The sequence below is a fragment of the Haemaphysalis longicornis genome, unplaced genomic scaffold, assembly GCF_048455015.1.
Source record: "Haemaphysalis longicornis isolate Haplotype H1 unplaced genomic scaffold, Haemaphysalis longicornis Haplotype H1 scaffold_8, whole genome shotgun sequence".
Taxonomy (NCBI): domain Eukaryota; kingdom Metazoa; phylum Arthropoda; class Arachnida; order Ixodida; family Ixodidae; genus Haemaphysalis; species Haemaphysalis longicornis.
Window position 1 is genome coordinate 83,212,891 of NW_027526445.1, and position 18,278 is coordinate 83,231,168.

At 46.8% G+C, this 18,278-nt stretch overlaps 1 long non-coding RNA gene across 1 annotated transcript in view; it reads right to left on the reverse strand.

Annotated features, from left to right (window-relative positions):
• Positions 1 to 275: 275 nt before the first annotated feature.
• The window catches only part of LOC144149308 (uncharacterized), a 37,202-nt gene continuing 19,199 nt past the window's right edge, over positions 276 to 18,278 (reverse strand). The window contains exon 3 of the long non-coding RNA XR_013318257.1: positions 276 to 415. This is a non-coding gene — a long non-coding RNA (uncharacterized LOC144149308). The remainder of the gene's footprint in view (positions 416 to 18,278) is intronic.

Genomic DNA, 18,278 nt, shown 5'->3' on the forward strand with positions numbered 1-18,278 from the left:
TTGAGCGTGTTGTGAACTCCCAGATCGAACAAATCTTGGTTAGCCATGACACTGTAGGGTAAGAGGAGAAAGCTCGGATTTGTATGCTTGGAGATCATGGGTTTAGTAAAGCTTTTCCTGCTGTATTTTAACTTCGTACAATATGCACAGCATAGCTCTTATTGTTTTCATTTATCACAATACTCAATGACACAAGGTATTTATGTCAGCTTTCTATTCTTTAGTTCGCAGCTTTACAGGGCTTCTGCAAATGCAAAGTATATATTATCGAGTGGGCTGGGCGAAAGTGTATTTAGGCAGGGTAACTCCCATAAAGGTCTGGTTGTAAAGTATGATGGCTTCAATTAGGCTTTCCAACCAGACTGCGAAACATGACCTTTTAGACAACCGCAGTACCTGCGAGCTGTCCATTTATCTGAAAATAAAAACGTAAAAATGAAACGTTTCCACCAAACACTCCGAAAATATATTAATCGCAAAGATTCGCCATGAACAACTACGTTCACGAGATAAAAAATCGCCAAAGGAAGACGTTTAGCGCAATGAATTTAGTTTCTGAACAATAAAGGCATAATATTTCTTACAACTTCATTGATATGCGAACACAATACATGTGCCTCCATTTAATGTTGTTTGGTTTGTAAGATTTCAAGAGCGACTTTCATAACATGATGCAAAACTTGTGATTCTCGGGGTACCACCAGCACTCCAAAATTCATAGAAAATCGCAATTTCCATCATAGAAAATCGCGAACATGTGGCTCGAATAAAAACAATGATTATATATTATGAATTATGCAATACACCCTTGTGGACAAAAAGGTGATAAACATGACATTTCTCCCGCAACGTTTGAATATCCGAATAAGGCCATGCTACATCGAATGCGAAAGTGAAACAATTAGGGAAACGTTCGTGAAGTTATCCTATCATGCCTCAACTTATCTGAGGAGATTTGAAACCTCCATTTATTTGGTGCGGCAATGACAGGGACGTTATCATTTGGATAGCGACCACGCAAACCAATATGTGGAATTGCATTCTTTCATATGGTCATTGGCGCTATATCGTAAGATTTTTTAGCTGTACTTTTGGAGGCAGCCTGATCTGTCAAAAGAAGCGAAAGCGTGTTATGGTGAGGTGTGTTTTTTGTGTGATACCCCCTACATTACTAAGGGCGGGAACTTTCGGAGGAGGCACGAACACAGGCTCATATTTTTGTCAAGACATAACTGTAGTAGCTGCAAGGGAGCAGATGTTCGTTAATAATGGTGACCTGAATAAGATAAGAAGCTCTGCAACCTGAACCTTTCTTTCTCCTAGAAGCCTTAAAACGTCCCCAGCGTGTAATACCCTCCTGAGACCGCAAAGACGACTTAGTAAAAACCAGTTATTTTTGAAATACTTGAACTTACCAGACTAAAAAATAGTTGTGATGTTACTGTTTATATTGTATGACGTTTTGTGGGAAATTTGTCAAATATTCAATATATTGCACTCTGGGAATGAGTTTTCAAAAAAAGCATGAAACATGATGTCTCAGACGCTGTATTTGAGTTGTGTTGGTGTGTGGCTTCTGTTCTGTTTGGTGTTTTTTGTGTGCGTGCATGTGTGTGTGCTAAGTTGTGTGTGGTGTGGGTTAGGTGTGCATGTGTGTTGTTCATGCGTGTGTTGGCTGTGTGCTGTGTTGTGTTTGTGCGAGTGTTGTGTGTGTGTGCTTGTGTGTGTGTGTGCCTCGCAGTTAAAGAATACTATCGGCTATGGAAAGTCCTTCCTCTTCTTGACATCATTACCAACGTCTACCTCCCACTTACGTGCTCATCAAACATCTGCGTTGAGGAGCAAATTATTCTCTACGCGGTAACTGCCCATGATGTCCGGGGAACATGATGTTGGTGATGCAGTTCATTCCTGGGAAGCTCAAACTCACAGGACTGAAAAAATTCAACTTGGCAAGCCCTCCGGGCGTTCTCTTCGATTTCAAAATCTTCCGGTTGAAAGTAAGCCTTGCAGAAAGAATGAAGAGAGGAAGGAATAAAGGTAAAAAAGGCAGGAACGTCACCCAGGCTATGGCCTAGTTTGCTATCCTACACGTGGGGAAGAACAAGGGTAAAACAGAAGAGAATAGCAAAAAAGGGGAAGGTAAAGGGAGAGCACAGGGGCGCTTTTGTGGCCTTGTGCGTAGATGACGGTGAAGGCCAGTGGCCCAAGATTTTCTCCTCAAGGAACAGCCGCCAAGAATCGAGCTTCCGTAAAGTTGAGGAGAGTTGCCTTCTTGCCGACAAAAAAACGCGTAAATCCTCATGGAAGACGTAAGACGTCGTATTGCCTCCGGTGTGTCGCAGACTTCACACGCCTCAGTGTCTGCTCTTCTAATCAAATGGGAGTAAGCATTTGTGAAGGCGGCTCCAAGCTAGAGATGGCAAAGAAGAGTTGCATCAGGCCATAGGAAGTATTATTGAAGAGGACGCTGAAAATGCGGATCCAGGGCATGACTGCGAGTGCTCGTGAGCTCTTGGGTAGTCCATTTGGCTATCGTGGTCTCCCTGGCAAGTTTACGGATAGTCCTAACGAACTCCGTCCTGGATAATGAAATATACATGGCCCCTCACTTTTGCTGTGCCAAGTGGGCTCAGCGTACGCCCTTTCATTGCCAAGATGCCGCAGTTACTGCGAAGCCATTGGGAGGCAATGTCATCACCAACTTGAGGAGCATGATCTTACGGTAGCGTTATCTCGGCCAGCAGCTCGCCATGAGGTTTACGGCACAGGGCTGACTTTAGCGATTATTGCTCAGGCCCGTAATCACAGAAGATCGCCCATATCAATCGCTTGCTCAATGTTGTGAAGGGCGCAACGGATGGCGGTACGTTCTGTGGCCGCGGAAGTTGTGAGTTGGGCTATCTTGAATTCCTTGGTTATCGACAACCATGGTACAATCACAGCAATGGCAGAGCAAGAGATTTTTACCGAGCCATTGGTGTATATATGGCTGCGGTCACTATATCGCTTGTATAGACAGATGGGAGTTAGTGCTAGCGTCGGAAAATCTTGCTTTTTCGTTAACCATGGAACAGTAAGGCATTGTCGGGGCTGCAGCGTACACCAAAATGGGAGCAGCGGCCTCGTTGCAGGCATATGGTTTAAAGGCATGCTAGTGATGTGGGCGGCTACAAACTTTGCGAAGGATGCATGAGGGTTTTCTGATTGCATATTCGCAAGGTGGTGATCAGGCAGTCTGGGTAATTGTCTGAAATGCGCTCTGAGGGTATCAATTGTCAGGTTGGTGGAAAAGGGTTATCACGGGCGAGTGCAATGGTTGGAACTGTTGACGAGCACTGTGGTAGGCCAAGGCAAGTTCGGAGAGCCTGTGGTTATATTCCTTGCAGTTCCTGAATATTTCTGCGTTAGATACCTGAAAGTGCATGCAGGCTGTACTGAAGGGAGCCCAATTATAGTGCGTTATATAGCTGCAACAATGATGTCATTGGCGTTACCTTCTTCTTGCCGCCAATGAACTGAAGAATATTTGTTACTGCAGACAGCCGCATCTTCATACAACTCATGCGGGGGCTCCGAGAAAGATCTCTATCGACAATCACGCCAATGAACTTCTGACATTTTACTTAAGAGACCTTTTCACCACCAATTCACAAAAGGGTATGCATACATGCGCTTCAGTAAAAACGCAGCCCTGCGCATTTGCTGGTAGACACTTCCAGCCTATTTGTGTGCAAATATGAAGTGGTCATTTACAAGCGCGCGCGCACGTACCGTCGTGGCACTCTATCTGCCCATATGCTAATGTCATCCGCCTAAATCAACAAATAAACCGTTCTTAGAAGCAAAGTTTCAAGGCCGTAGAACATTATTTTAAACAACGTGGGGATCAAGACGCTACCTTTGGGGACATCTCAGTGGGTATAGCGTACAGACGTAGGGCCATCTTGAGTCATTAAAAAGAATGATCTCCCGGAAAGCAACTTCCCAGCGACTGGTAGACACGGTTCCCAAGCCCAAGTGCTTGTAGTGCCCTAAGAATGGCATCATGGTTTACATTATCATATGCTCCTTTAACGTCGAGCAACGTCGCAGCACGTATGCGCTTGGCGTGTCTCTGCTGCTGCACAGAAGTTACGACCACCTCGATGATGCAATCGATGCACGAACGGCTACGACCGAAACCAGCCATGACTGCAGGGTAGACGTTGTAGTGCTGGAGGAACCACTCCTGATGTGACAGGATAACTCGTTCCATTAGCGTTCCAACGCGGCAGGCAAGTGCTATGGGTCGTAAGCCGCAGGGTCCAGCCGAGATTTTCCACGTTTCAGGAGAGGAACAAGGCAGCTAGACCTCCATTTTTCAGGAATTATGCTGTCGCGCCATACTTCACTGCTATATTTCAAAAGGGCATGCGGGCACTGTAAACATGACGACACAGAGCGCTCTAGGTCATTTCATTGGGCCAAGGTGTTGACGACCGCTTGAACAGAGCAAACACCACCTCCAGTTCTTCCATCAAAAACGGGACGTCCATCCGACGATCCCGCGATGGGGGAATGTCAGTGAGAAATGATCAGGCGGAAGGGCCTGTTCCACTGGTGATCCGAACACAAAAGTAATATACTTCGAGCTTTCCACGCTTCTGATGAACAGCCAAAGAAGCCGTGAATGGGGAATGCTGTTTGCTGTTTCACGGGGGGGCATTATCACTCGCGCTGTCCTCCATATTCCAGGCCCGTGTTTTCGAGAGTCGAGCAATTTACAAAAGGTCTTCCAACGTTGTGTTTGCGCTTTGATAGTTCGGCATTAAATCTTTTGGGTCCTTTTGGCATCCCTCAAGTCTCGAAGGGACTTCGGACATCTGCACCTTTGTTCAGGCACCAACGGACAGCTCTGAGGTGTTCCGGCTCAATGCCAAAACCTGCGATTTTTGGGTAGAGCGGACGGAACGTTCGGAAGCAACCAGTGTGCGTCCAATAGCAGCCTCCACATCTCCAGAGTCATTACTCTAACAGATATCTTCCATTTAGGATATAAAAGTGGCCAATCGGTCACCCGAATGACGTTAGCGTCGATGCGACTTCGCAATCTAATATTCTTTAGATAGGTCGAAAGGTGGTCACTTCCATGAGTTTCAATGTCTGCAAACCATTGCGTATGCCTGGACAACATCGCGACACAAATGTTAGGTCCAAGCATTGTGTTTGTCCGGACGAGCATCGCGACACAAACGTTAGGTCAAGCAACTGCCTTTGTCTGTACCACAAACACAAGTCGGACTTCCATCGTTCAGTGCGCATAGGCCATGTTCTGACGCAAAGGACACCAGGTTCCAGCCTTTGGTGTTAGTGCATGAGCTTTCCCACAGCAACTGGTGTGCATTCAAATCACCCGTAATACCCGACCGAGCAGTCGTTGCACTGAAGATGTCCTGCAGCCTCTGGCAATTAAAGCGAAATGCCGGGTGTGCATACGCACCCACAAGTTTGAATGTTAGCTCGCTTTTCCTGATGGTCAGGCAGACGTCCTCATTGCAATTCCGAGCTTTCACGTGGTGGTCTACATGGGAGCTCACGTCTGATGAAATCGACGAGCTTGCTTGCCGCTCCGTCTGTGGTTGATTTAAAAAGTTCATAGCCAGATAGTTTAATAGGTTTACGCAGGTTCGGCTCACAAATGATGAGGATGGGAATCGACTCCATGAACACAGATCGGCGAAGACCAGCGATGCGTGATAGCAGTCCTCTGGCGTTCCACCCAAAAATGGAAGCGTCCTTGACGTCTGCACTCTGCGAAGGGCGCACTTCGGGAATGGTATTTGCTCACTCGAGGCTTGCCAGTACTGGATCGAGGGCCGCCAGCACGTGCAGTGCACTTGGCGCAGATGGGATGTTTATGCTAGTAAGAAAAGTGCGGTTGACATTATTAAGGGACCTCGGGACCTTTACGAACTGGCAATGGGGGCCTGAAATTGGAGCGAGAGATCGCATGACTTTACACAGCGCTGACCGTTGGGGCTCAGGTAACGGTACAATCGGTGCTTGTGGGGGCCACGCGTCAGCCGACAGAGACTGTTGTACCTGGCTGTGACGCCTGCTCGGCGAATACTGCTGGGCATTGGGCGGTGGAGGTGGCGGTGGGGGTGGCGACCGCAGGCTTAGCGGTGGTGGTAATAGTTGCACTGGTGGAGGAGCCGGTTACGTAAAGCGTTGGTTGGAGAATGACCAGCATTTCATGAAGACCTCCGGCGTCGAGACCGGCGGCAGTGCCGCCGTCGCACCGTCGCAGCGGCCGCCTTATGCGTGCAGAGGTCCCGCACCATCTGCTTCAACACAGCGACCTCCCGCTTCATACGTGGGAACTTCTTCAATGAGATATCGTGAGCGCCCTCACAATTGGCGCACTTGAGGCTACCTTCACAGCAGTCGCCAGCCTTATGCGGCCCAGCACATTTGGGACATACAGGGGCGTTCCCGCAGACTACAGCTACGTAGCCAATCTTTAAGCACTTGTGGTACTGAAAGGGTTTGGGCACTTTAGGTAGCACAGGATTACAGAAATGACCCACCCTAACATTTGCGGGAAGGCTGTCGCCCTGAAAATGGCCTTCACGCATCTGGACGTGCCAATGAGGCTCACTTGTCGGATGACAATAGTATTCATCGGCAGGTTTGTTTAGGTATAGGCAAGTCTTTCTCAGGGATGGATGCATCGACGTCGTAAACGACGTCTACGGTCATGTCTCCGTACGGTGTCCCAAAGGCTCACCCTTTTATGTTCTGTAATGACGGGATCTTCCTTAACACCTACAGTGCAATTCGATGCTCCATGTCGAAAGCCAAGACGTTTATTCGGAAATTGGTGGTTACGTCTTTGATTTCTGTAGGCAAAGTGACCTCGAGGAACGCGGAGACCACTTTCTTGTTGAGCATCCTCGTGGTTTTCGTCTTGACTTCCGGCACGAACACTATCGTGTGTACAATACGTCTAGACACGGGCCTCACCGTCGAGGTGCTCGACCGCGAAGATGCCATTAGGAGCCTCCTTTTACCCATTTTTTCCACGTAGAGTTGGAAGCCACCGTCAGAATCACCGTAAATGGGCGCTGAGTAAAGCTGGGAGTCCTGGGTTTCCGCGTCGGTTGGGAGGCTGGCAATCTTCCTGGAGGCCGCGCCAACCGGTGGATCGACGTGGCATGGTTCCTCCGGGGGTCCATAGTCCATCACCGCTCAAAGAAAACGGTGTCCCAGAAGTTGAAACCTAAAAATGCCGCGAAATGTCGCAGACGAAGGAAGCAACGTCCTCAATGAGATAGAACGCGAGGACCTGCCGTCGAACATTAACAATCACGGAGCTCCAAGCGTAAGCGCAGGTCGTAAAATCCGTGAACTACGCAACTATGAACCTGCCTCGGACAAGCACGTTTCAGTGACAGTTATCCAGGCTGACAAAGACAAACATGCAGAAGTCAAGAACCCTCACCAAACTCCGCCATCACCCAGCAAAGCAAAGGAAGGCCATGTCTAGGAGAGCCGCTACATCAGTTTAACCAAATCAACTCGCTGAACAGTATGAAGGGTCTCTTAAGCGCTCAATACACGATGATTATAGACGTTATCACGGTTGCCGCAAAAAAGAAAGGAAGCTCAGTCTATGCACAAACAGAATAGAAGAGATGAAGCAAGATTTGCGAGATCAGTTAGAAACAAAGGGTCTGTTCACTGCACGTGCCCAACTTGCATGCGGGCAACTTACCCAAGTGTAGCGGCCCGAACCTTTCCGGAAAAAAGTGAACAGCTCCTACTAGCACTATTCGCTTGTCCGGCTGCAGTTTGGGGTTCATTGACGACTGCTCCAAGGACGAACCGTACCCCACTCCGGAGCTGCTTTAACATGACGCCTACGGCTAATCCCAGCACTCCGGGGCTCTCCCCATAGCGACGGGCACCTGTTGCTGCCCCACCTTCGGGAATTTTCCCTGGCCACCTGCAGCACGTCCAAGCGGCCCCGCGTTGGCGGCCGGGGCCTAATTCTGTCTACACCTGATGCTACAGTGACTGACACTAGTTTTCGAAGCACCCGTGCAACGCAGCTGCAGCAGCACCCGCTCGCCGCTGCTGCTACAACATGCAGCCGCTAATGCGCTCTTGCCGCGCAAAACCCTCCGCTAGGGTCAACGACATCGCCTTCGGTGAACTGCCAACCCGCCAACCATGGCTGCATATAACGAAGAGCACGAAGAGCCCACTACCAGCTGGCGTTACTTTTAACAAGCGAGTCCATGTTCGATTACAGTTCTCCTAATTGAGAACTGTAGTCTGTAGTCTTGTTCTTTAGTCTTAAACTTTAGTCTTGTTCTCCTTTGTTTAGTGCGAGAGGTTCTCACTCTCTTTTCTCTTACCCGTCGCAACCTTTTTACATCAAACTATAAATGTCTGTCCTGCTTTCGGGAGAGCACGGTGCCCGAATGGCTTTATTGATCGCCTTCTCTCTTGGGAAGGAGGGTTTTTTTCCAACAGTGACACGAGATCGCCATAAGAAGCCTAGAATAAATTCCAAGCAAGTGTTATCTCAGTGCTCAGGTAGGATGCATCCGCCTATATTGGTCACTGTGCTCATTACAGCTTACTCGCGGCTAGCGGATATTTCGAGTGCGTTTTTTTTAAATCAGCTTAATGGGGTATTCTAGTCTGGATTTTGAAGAAGTGAAGGCATTATATGAGAGTGGTGAGTGCGTAAGTACGAGTACGCAGTGTGCTAGGTTAGCGCAACTGCTCTTAATTTACTGACCGTGGAATCGAACAATTATCGCACCTGTCAAATTGAACAATATAAGCGCAATACGCGATTGAAGATTGAGAGTAAAAGTGAATGTAAGTGGACTACACGCTGAAAGGTCCCCAAATGGCAAGGCGTCAGAATACTGTGTACCCGTCAGTGTAACAATGTGTGGGAAGAGGAGTGCTCGTGCTGGAGACATATAAAAATGAAATAGAAAGAGTTGTAGGTGTCATTTTTTTATTCCACAAAGCAGTAATAGGTCACACCTTTCACACCTTTCATAAATAAGTGTCAGTGGCTTCCATAGAAATTCGCCCTTACGTCTACGTGCAACGAGTACATTTTTTTGCCGAATTTATGAACCTCTATGTTTCATAGTTGTGCGTTGTCCACAAAAAATCGCTGTGAGGTGCGTAGACTTCCAGTGCAAGGAAAGAGCGGCGCTCAGAAACTGCACGCGGGAGAAGCGTCGAAGCAGACCTTGCACATTTGTCCGACTAGAATACTTGGGATTCTAGTTCACTATAACGGAGTGCCTAGAAAACAGAAGAGCAGTGCAAAAGTAGGGCAAGCGTTTTACGCATGGGATAGAGAGGCCAAATAAAAACCGTGCTGTTTCTATTGAAAAACCTTCTACCATTGGGGTAAAAGAGCCAAGTGGTGCCGGGGATGAGTGAGCGGAATGGTTTTTGAGTTTTCGTCCTAAGTGCACCTGCAAACGTGAACTTAACATACGTGGTGAGAATGCCGAGCATGACTTTCCTCTTCGCAATTTAGAAGTTTGTACGTATTAAACGTGTATTTTTCACAAAAGCTAACCGGGAATCATTTACAATAACATTTGTTTCTTTTTTCTACGCAGCTTCTGGCTATAATTGCCTTTATTTAAGGCGGATAATCTATATTTGACGCAATGTTAAGTTGCATATTTTCAGTGGTTCGCAAATAGCCACTGGGCAAAAGTGAATTATACAAGCGGACGTACTGGTAATTCATCTTTAATTCTCCAGTGCAGCGGAAAACAGTGCGTAAAGTCGTGTCTGACGCGACATTACTGCTTGTATTTGTTGCCCTCAAGCATTCACTGTGTGTCGTTTTTTTTACTTACGTACACAATCGTAAATAGAAGCAGCAGCTAGCGATTGTATTCTCGTTTCTGAAAAATCATAATAAATGACCACAGTGGTTCCTGGGCGAAAGTAGAGGCTATTACATGTTGGTCGTATGTTGAGCCCTCCATAACTATGTGACACATTCCCCAGTTTGCTGGTTTGCTACGAAGGGGTTGTTTGGCAATGTACATCCTGGTTTTTTCAGCTTTGAGGTCCGTTTTCCCTCAGCCCGCTCGTTGAGAGATTCTCGAAAGCATGCATCACTAGTTGTAAAATTTAGAGTTTGCTTGGATATCTCTGATTGCGATTATCCATATTTTTAATTAGCACTTGCCAACAGCCCGCGTAATAATAGAAAAATATGGATAGGGAAGTTAGGGCTGTACCAAATCCTCAGTATTTTGGTACAAGATTTGTGGAAACTGCTCATATACAGATTTTCTTGTACTGAAATGAACGACCCCAGCGCAGTTACCAGCTATACTTTACTACAACACTCCGCAAGTTGTTTTAGGTGCTCTCTGTACAATGAAATTATACAACACACCACAAAAACAAATATTACCTTGTTCATCTCGCCTAAGACCCAAATTGTTCTGGCCCAGATAGTTTTCGCGGCACGTTTATCAAGGGACCTGCTTTGTGAACGATCCACTACTATAAGGCAATATTTGAAATACATCTAGCGATAGCTACAGTCTCTTAATCATAGAAGCTTGCTAAAATGGCACCTTTTTACTCTGGTTTAGAAATTCACCGTCTATGCACATGTAAATTCCTTGACACCTTACTGATGCAAACTTTTAGAGCACGCCATGTCATACATCTTCACGCATTAGTATTGTACACGCGTCTCAACGCGAATGTTAAAGCAGATTCGTTACAATTACTCAATTACAAAGCGTTTTCCCATATTATAGAATGCAATTGTGCAGGTTTTCAAGTATTCGCAATTGTTATTGAACCGTCAAACCGTCTTCACGCAGTTCTTTGTAAGAAACTTGAAGTTACAATACAATAAAAAATGCGTTCAAGTACATTGAGTATTCACTTTTCTTTCGAATCTCTCGCAGTATGCATTATTCATTTCCACGGTTTCCGACACATCTGGCGTCGTTTCAGTTGTGGCTCAATGCCAAGGGGTGATATTCTAGAAGGCCCGAGATAGCTCGCTCCCGAGTTTCTACCTGGTAGAGTGAACAAAGTAGTGATAGTGCAGCATCCGATAAACCACCAGCCAAAGAGTTTCTCACACTATACAGTAGAGAGGAATCTAGCGCTAGCGTCTATGCGGCTCACATCAAGGTCGTCTTTATCGTCATGGGCCGCCATTATACATCACGATTGCGTTAGTTTCAGCATTTTCTTAGATTGAAACGTTTTATTGACCGCAAATGTAAACAAAGTTCCAAAAAAGCGCGAAGAATAGTGTGCAATTATGTAAGTAGAAAATAAAATCAGGCGGTTTGAAAACTAAGGAAAAAAGAAGGAAAGCCTATTTTTGCCGGAACAGTTGTGCCTGCTATTCCGCAGGCGAAAGTTGTTGTTACGAACAATGTTAATATTTTGGGAGGAAACTCATTAGAGGCTGTGATTTTATTATTTTAACACTATCTCAAATAATAACTTGTTTGAAGAGTTTAGAAAGTTTTTTGAGCGTGCCTATGAAAACGTTGCGTTCGTGGTGAGCCGCTGCACCGCGACCGCCACCTAGTTTAACAAGAAAAAAGAAAACGTGGCGATAAAAAGTCCTGGACGATGACAAGATATGACGCATACAAGCGCCCGTATCTGCCGTATCTTGTCTTAGTCGAAGTACGTTTTGTTCCTTCTTTTCGTAGACTACAAATTTCGTGGCGCCTTATTACCCGCTCAGTCTTACGTCCTTCAACTGTGGCATGAGCAACGTCAGGTGCGATCCCGCATTGCCTGCTCTTTCACTGAAAACGGCTACCTCAAAAACGGAAGGATTTCGGCTTCCTTGTAGCTCGTAAATGTGTTATGCATAGTGAAGAAAGCAAATCCCAAAAAACCGCTTATCAATCCAATTGTCATGCCAAGCCCAAGCCAAAAAGAAGGTCTTCCCATGAGTCCCCATGATGACATGGCTTACGAGGCGCAGTTTCCTCTCTAGTATACTTACTAAGTAACTCTATGCCTGCAGCAACAGCGCCGAAATCGCGCGTAGCATGATTGGCATTATCAGCGCGCCAGTTCAGGCGGCTCACTTCGAAAAAAAAAATTACACCATCTTCCCGGGTGGAACCCTGATGAGGATGCGAAGCATCATGGCGGTTCCGTGTGGTTATATTGTGTTGCCGTTATGTTTGGTGATCTGGTTTTTCGCGTTTCCGCGTCCGGGTCCACACCGGTGGCAAAGGAACGCAAGTGCTGTTGTGTTACGGTGAGCAGGCGGTGGTTCTCGAGGCGCCAAAACTCGTCCATCATGTTCTTGTCGATGTTGTCTCTGTGGTAGAATCAGTAGTCTCCGTCAGCTTTGGTGACGTAAAGGTTGTTGACATTGGTGCACCAGCTGAGAGCAATGTACGCGCCCTCCTCTTCGCATCTTCGTCTTCACGTTCTTCTTCTTCGGCGGTTCCCCTACGGGAAGATGACGACGGTGGTTGAACACGAACCTATCTCGTGATGGATTCTTTGGTTGGTCAATCCCTAGGGGCATCCTGCCACAATCAGCATCAGAGGCGCTGCGGACGGGGCTGGTTGAGCTGCAAGGCGCGTGGCGCTTCCCGCCACAGCTTTCCCACGGGAAATTCAGCATCCCTCTCTAAAGTTTTCAGTTCGTCGTTTCCGTTGACGTTCAGCTTCGCGTGCCTTCGTTGTATCAGAAGCTTCTTGACGTAGTTTGAATGAGGCAAGGACATAAGGCGCGTTCGTAGCACTTGCTCCTGTCCCGGATTTGTAGCGTAGTGGGAAGAGCACCGCGTAATTCCCGTTGCGGCCAGATAGTCGTGGGATCAAAACTGGGCGCCGCTAACTATTTCTTTTTTTATATAGTGTAGTATCACGGAGCTGTGCGTGTAAGGAGGAGAGTTGCGCATGCGCAGTGAGCGTGTGGACGGCGCCGCCATCAACGACGCAGGACCAGGCGAGCCTAAGAAAAGCTCCGCATTTAAAAGAATAGCATGTGGGAGCGTCTGTGTGCCGCGCCATCTAGAATCGAGTTGTATTATGCACTTTGTTCCGTAGAGTAGATAACATAGGTATTCCTTTTAAAACACTGGCCTGGCCCTAGACTTCTTTTAAAGCTCCGCCATCTGGAAGCGGTGCAGGGCGGGTAAGATATTCTATGTGTTCTGTTCTTCAAAGAAATGTGTTACCTACGTTCTTTCAAGGGTGGCTACAATGCAGCTCAGCGGAAGCGCAAAACATCTAAGCAAAGCATTTCTCGGTAGCGAAAGGAACGCGCCCATCTCCCGACTGTCAAACGTGACCGGCTTTGTCTACGTGACTACGGCGGGCATAATATCCAACATCACCCAATTTAGCGTGTCATGAGCGTATTTCAACATTTCACCAGTGCGTTTTAGGTTTTGCAGGTGTGTCATCTGTAGTCGATTGTGTTTTTGATATGTATGAATACTGCTACCATGGGAAAATCTTTTCGTCTCGACCGCTCCTATCATTCGGACTAAAGCGAGCTCTTCGTTCGGATCAATTCTGGCTTCCCCCAACCACCTCCGCGACTATAGCAGCATTTGACTGACAGTGGCTTCGGGACTTCGTTCGTTTATGGTTTCCTGTTAAGCTTTGTTACCCGAGCCTCAAATGCTGGTGACTTCGTAGCTGTTACGCAACCCCACAGCTGGATGGGGCATTGGTCTCTACGGCGCGCCCCCGAATGGGCTGCGTGTGTTCGATTGACACGAGAACTCGGAGGAAACTTGGCCGAGTTAAAGTCGTGACGCTCCTGTTGGCGGCTGGGGCGGCGTGGTTTATTGTTCACGGTCGCCGTAGCAGGCATTAATCTATCCCGACAGAGTTTGTTTCTTTAGCGGAGGAAGATTTCAAGCTTTTTTTCGGCTCTCGAAACTACTATGCATTGGTTGTGCAGTCATTTGGCTCCCGACCCCCTTTGCGACGATATTGAGGGAGCTTTCCCTCCATGACTTCCAAAGAGCAAGTGTAGGGTGCGCAAAGGTTGTATGCGACGAACACCTTCCACGGAAGCGGTGGTAGCGACCGCAAACCGACGGCCCCCGCCGACAGTCGGCCGGTGAGTGCGTAATTGGTTTACTGCAGACATGTTTTCGCCTTTTTATAGGTGGTTCGTAGGACATTACTTCCGCAATTTCTATGATGTGTTTATCAGTCTGCACCCGGAGCGTTTGCTTCATTCGCGACCGCTGGATGAAAAGGAGATCTCCAACGAGTGACCGTGCTTCCGTTGTCTGCTAGGAAAACTCTCCAATTTGGCATTCTTTGACCGTGCGCTTTATTTATAGTCAGCGCGGCAGATGGTTTCTCTTGAGGCGTTGCGTGTCACACCACTCATGCGAAAACTCCTCTCGCAGAATAGTATCTAATCAACGGTGTCTATTACCTGAGGTGGTGTTTGCGCATTTCAAGGGGTGTTGTCCAGATTCTTCGTTTTCTGGCAGAAAGTGGAGTATACAAAGCTTGTGAAGGCAAGAGCTGAGACCGAAACAGCGTTACCCCATTAGGGTGGTAGAGATATAGTTAGAGTCCATAAAAAACCGACTGTAGAGAGCTTCGTCGAACAAGAGCTGTGAAAAGCAAAGTGAAATTAAGGACAGAAATATGAAAACCTGTAATTGTTGCTATTCCTTTCTTTGCACCCCATTCCCAATTTCTTGACTTGCCCGCAATGGCTGGTTTTGAGGACCGAATGGGCTGGGTTTTTTAAAATCCACAAAACTGTGAACTTGAAATTAAAAGGTACAGAATAATGTGTGCCATGTGACACATGAAACCGATGGCGCATGGGAAGGACGGGTGGACGCCAGCCGCGCAGAACCCCGATCGTAAGGAGGTTAGGATGGCTGCGACTTCTCTCTGCCGAGTTCCCCCGAAATGAAAGATACGAAACTGACGCAAACATGGTATATCAGAAAAGAAGCTGGTGGAAGCGATCCCGAAAGAATGCCAAAAAACAATGAAATAATGGAAAAGAAAATCGCACGTGCCATACATCCGATAAACATTACCGCAAATGCAATGCTCCAGTTGCCATTCAGTATCGCCAATCTTTCCCCTTTAAATCTCGTCAGCAGACTGACGTGCCGATACGGAATTTCGTTTCTGAAAGCGCACGGAGGGTTTAGATTACACCATGCAGCAGAATGTGCCGCGTTTCCATCATCCGATTTCTGTTTTTTTTTTTTCAATCGGCCTAAGTCACGTCTGTCACGTCTGCATTGTCTAAGTCACGTCTGCCTAAGTCACGTCTGCATTGTCTGCCACCGACGTCCGAAATGGGCAGAAACATCTGCTTATAACTGCAAATTTCAAACAAAAAGCTCGTAAGAACGCCTAAAATAAAAAAGAAATCAACCGTGTAGTGAAATAGAAATTATTAAAATAAAAGCGCGATAAAGTAACGAAGTTTTGGTTTGCTTGCCCCCAGTAGCACCAGTGGAACAGTGGGGCGAGAGAACGCAGTGAAACTGCGCCTCGCCCTAATCGCTCCACCTTGAAGCGTGCTGCCGTGATATGGTTACGTCACCCCAATAATCCGCAAATAGCATGAATTACATTTTTCAAGCGTTTGAACCCCGCCTAAAAATATCATCATTTCGTTATGTGGGCGTCGTTGGAGGTCGTGCTTTCCGAGTTTCGCTCAATCTCTGGCCTTCTGGTGTAGCCCCCAATAGTTGCACCGCTCTATTTCTTGCTATTAGGTAATGTCACATTTGGCAACCTCACCGCACAAATACAGCTGCACACAGATGACTGCGTAAGTTATAAAACAAATAGTCCAAGCTTGCGCTCAGTCACGCTAGGCTTCAACCATAGCGAAGCTGCAGTATTTCTTTCTCGTCAACACTGATGTGCACATCCCCACGCGTTTGTACAACTATGATACGGTTTATTCATTTGTCCCGTCATCTCTTTACATGCATGAGACACGCTTGGAGTCCTGGCAGTCGCTTCGAGGTTCCTTGGGCCAGGTGTAACACGAGCTGTGGTGTTGTTGGGTTGCTAGGCAACGTGAGGTGCTCATGGTTTTCGCCGGTGTCTTTTTGTTGCTACAGCCACTGCAAAAGTTAGTGACGCACGGCTGCTTCCGCGAGCCCTGCGCTCACAAGGTCTTTGAATTTTCTTGCTCCTCAGGGTTTTCATGTGCATTTTGGTGCTAAATCCACTGTGCGTGCGGGAGACACGTTTTGGCCGCTGCGTAGCATCCGCTGATGAGGACGCAGCATTTTTTTGTATTTTTAACGCGTCACGGCCAGCCACACTATACGGCCACCTACAGCAGCTTTGCTGTTAAAAATGGTTTGATAAAACTCATGTGAACCTTAACTTTCGTTTCCTAGTTGATGTTAATATTGCCCGACAAAAAGCGACGTAAATAGAAAAATCAATCATATTTTGTCCTTTGTCTTCCGCTCATTTATTAAAGCGAGGCTTGGTAGGTCCTACCTACGAGTAAAACGCACCGCAAGATAACAAACTTTATACGTTAAGTGTCTCAAAATGACGGTTATGATTGTAATGAACAGATGTGCAACTAACACCTCGCAGTAGACCTGACGACTGGCCTCATCGTACACAAACAGCACATGTATTTCAATACAATAGATACTCGCGGGGAAAGGCTAGCGAATAAAAAAGAGGATCCTAAAACAAACACGCGGAGAGTTGTGAAAGCAAAGGTGTAAGTAAAAAAAGAAGAAATCTCACTCTAACGCGTACGACTTCAAGGTCGCGAAAATGTACGCAAACTTCCCGACCATCACTACGGTTTATAGCCACGATTGTAGCCGATTTGCTTCTTCTTCGCTGCCACAACGACCTTTGTTGTCATTGTTGTTATAAGTGTTAGCTTTCTTCATTTTTCTGGAAGTGATACTCATTTGACATCACCTTGGAGGGGCGTACGCTATGACGTGTTTTTCTCGTTCCGAGCAAGTGTTGCCAAAGCTATGAGAAAAGCTATAGTGTTTACAATTCCCATAAAGTGTTTCCATAGTTATGATGAACAATGGATTTGTTTTGTTTGTCCATGTTGGCCAATCTCTCTAAGTGGATATGATCGTTTTGGCTAATCTTGATCAATCTTTCTTATCGTGTATGCACGGTATTCTTGGCCAATCTCCCGAAGTGGTTAAGCTAAGCATTTTTTTTGCATTTTTAACTGGGGACCGCAAAAATAACGAATTTCCAAACAGGTTTGCTGTGAAAGCGTCTCGTCGGTGTCTAGCCGAACATGTTAGTCCATTCGGGATGTCACCGGTGCCAGTGATTGGTGGAAGCAATGCAAGACGACCTGTTGGTTAGGTACTGCTCATGGGTCCTCTGCCTCGAACCACACGCGCTGTCTGTTGAAGCGACGGTTCATCTCTCCGTTAATGAAGGCACCGTCTCAGTGGGCCAAGTGGCACCGACGATAGACCGTGTCCGCACAGCGCACTCTTAGCTTCCGCGTCCCATGTGAAAGGCACGGGACCCGAGGCAAGCCAAAACTACTCATGGGCTCAAAGGTGCCAGAACGCGGCATGAGCTACCGTAACAATCAAGCTTCTTTACGACCGCCGTCGCTCGTTCTCGGCACACCGCCTCGTTCCACTTCTTATTCATCATCGTCGGAAAAGCTGATTCAGTAGTTTGACCAGATCAGGCGTTGCCTATTAGGTTATCCAGACGCAACACACACATTTCCACAACGCCTTCCCACATGATAACCAAAGAAACGCCAAGCACCTGAACATTAAAAAACCTTTCGTTTGTTGAAATGAACTCTATTACTCTAGGTAAGCAGCCGACATCAATAAGGGGCGCCATTCGAACACACTCCAAGTAGGTTGCACTTTAGACTTTGAATCACAATGCGGTGAAGAAAGCTTCGCGTTTTACCAACTTTGTTTTCAAAATGGCCTTTTATTTTTCCTACAGAAATAATGATAGCATTCAAAGACTAAAACCTACAAATTTAACACGTAGAAGTTTTTTATTCATAACTCTGAATGGGTATTTTGGTGTTTGTTCCGAAAGGACTGTTTTTCAATATCGGAGCCTATATGAACAATATTTACCCCCAAGTTTCGCTTTCGGGTTCACGTTAGTAGCCTTATTTATGTCACCTCGAACTGTTCGGAAATCGATGGGGTTCATCGTGCTCCCCTGGGTAAGCCAACTTACTGAAAATAACCGCTAGGGGCATTACAATATCCTACCCG